The 2465-nt window shown below is 35.2% G+C and overlaps 1 pseudogene; it reads left to right on the forward strand.

Annotated features, from left to right (window-relative positions):
• Positions 1 to 1293: 1293 nt before the first annotated feature.
• Positions 1294 to 2170, forward strand: LOC133043378 (olfactory receptor 6C76-like; annotated as a pseudogene).
• The last annotated feature ends 295 nt before the right edge of the window (positions 2171 to 2465 follow it).

Consider the following 2465-nt stretch of genomic DNA (forward strand, 5'->3'; position numbering starts at 1 on the left):
AAATTGCTTAATTAATGTCTGTTACTGATGGTGAAGTCACCAAGGAAGCATAACTGATAATGAAGTCATCAAAGCAGAGGCTTCCTCTCAAGGGATGACATGTTTATACCTAGGAGGATTCATGACATTTAACTTAGTAAGAGCTTATAAAATCCTCAGCCACATAATCAATTTCATCTGATGTGGCTTGACTTTTGATTCACCATATTTTCAGGGCAGTCAGTATTACCTGTAATACTGCTCAGACACAGATCATTAGAGTAAAATTTACTAGAGCTTCTCTTTTTTATTCACCTCAGTAAAGGTAAATTACATATTTGCTGCCTTGATCTGTAGATGAGTTTAAAAGCCAAGAGGTAAATAGAATTCTTATCTGAAGAGAAATTCAATCTTAATGGTAGGTCTTCATCTTTATTATCTTCCCTTTCTGCTTTGCCTCTATTCTCCTTTTTCTCTTCCTTTTATTCTTCTGCCCTATTTCATTTTCCCTTATGCTGAACCCTTACTAATTTTGCATATTGATTTATTATTCTCTTCCCATTTTCAGAACTGTAATCTGAAGAAACATTAAATCTGATTAATTTTGTTCAAGTCAGGTTCTCTATGTAGTATTGGAATAGGACATGGTAAAAGAGAAGAGTGACAGAAAAAGAGAAGTGATGGAAACAGGGACAAAATACATTACACTAATTTACCAAAAAAAAAAAAAAAATCAGAAAGAATTGTAGAAAAGAGTTTTAGTTAGTTGAATAGATTGGTAAAAGGCCAAACTGAAGAGGTATGGATATTATTATACTGAATTATTTCCACTATGTATCTTAAGCCTAAAGCTGGGTTTCTGTTTTCAACCGTCACACGCATTTATATACCACTTGTTTCTTGCTGCTCTGTTGCCCCCACTGTCAGCTTATTGAGGCAATACTGTTTATGTAATCATCAGCAAGACTGAGTGTAAGTAATATGATGTTCTCATACTTAGCACATTAAGAAAAAATAAATCAAATTTTTTCACATACATAGTCATCTCGTCACTTCATTATCATAAATATAACTAAACCAGAATATAAAAATGACATAAGGTACTCTTATTTGATCAAATTCGTACAACATATTTGCTTTTACTCAAAAGAAAAGTACAGCTTTGTCTAATTTATCTTACATTAATCATATCCAAAAAGCACTCCTTTAGCAATTAGTAATGCTTTGACATTGTTATCTTCATGGTTTCTGGTCCCCTTGCATAATTTTTTTCTCAATATTTTCACCGGACTAGAAGCAGATCAGGAGGCAACAATGGAAAACCGTACATCAGTGACAGTGTTTACCTTAGTAGGATTGACAGAGGACCCCGAATTGAAGATTGCGCACCCTCACTTTGCTTGATTCTCATCTCAAGACTCCTATGTATTTCTTTCTTCGAAATTTTTCCTTCTTAGAAATTTCCTATACAACAGTTTGCATTCCCAAACTGCTTGTTAGCATGGCAACTGGTGACAAAACCATTACCTACAACTGTTGTGCAGCTCAGTTATTTTTTGCTTTCCTTCTTGGCGCACCCGAATTTTATCTCCTGGCTGCCGTGTCCTATGATCGTTATGTTGCCATCTGTAAGCCCTTGCATTATACAACCATCACGAGCAACAAAATCTGTATCCAGCTGGTCCTTAGCTCTTGGATGGCTGGTTTCCTCATCATTTTTCCAGGACTCATATTAGGCTTAACCTTGGATTTCTGTAACTCCAATGTCATTGATCATTTCTACTGTGACTCTGCTCCTCTCCTGCAAATCTCCTGCACAGACACACATGTGTTTGAAATGCTGAGTTTCATCCTAGCCCTGATGACTCTACTGATCACTTTGGTATTAGTGATTCTATCATACACATATATTGCCCTGACGATTTTAAAAATTCCTTCTGCCAAACAGAGAAAAAAGGCTTTTTCCACTTGTTCTTCTCACATGATTGTCATCTCCCTCTCATACGGCTGCTGCATCTTTATGTACGTGAAACCTTCGGTGAAACAGAGGATCTCCTTAGTGAAGGGAGTCGCGGTTCTCAATACCTCTGTTGCTCCAGTTTTGAACCCCTTTATTTATACTCTACGGAACCAGCAGGTGAAGCAAGCATTTAAAAACTTGCTACAAAGACTTCTGTTTTTATTCAAGTAAAATCATAATGAATTATATGAGGGAAATTAATAATTAAGGAAAATAATGAAGGAGGAACTTGGATTTGTTCCCAGCTTCCCTATTGTACTATTTATTATTTGTCCTTTCACTTCTCTCTGAAGTGTCATGGTGTATTATATATATACGGTGTATGATGTATTAGCTGTTTTAGGTCAATCATGTTTTCCATTTATTTATTTTTTTTTCTTTTTTTTTATTATTATTATTATTATTTTTTTTTTTCCCCAGTGGGTTTTGTCATACATTGATATGAATCAGCCATGGATTTACATGT

Source organism: Dama dama, chromosome 22, assembly GCF_033118175.1.
Source record: "Dama dama isolate Ldn47 chromosome 22, ASM3311817v1, whole genome shotgun sequence".
In the NCBI taxonomy this organism is placed as follows: domain Eukaryota; kingdom Metazoa; phylum Chordata; class Mammalia; order Artiodactyla; family Cervidae; genus Dama; species Dama dama.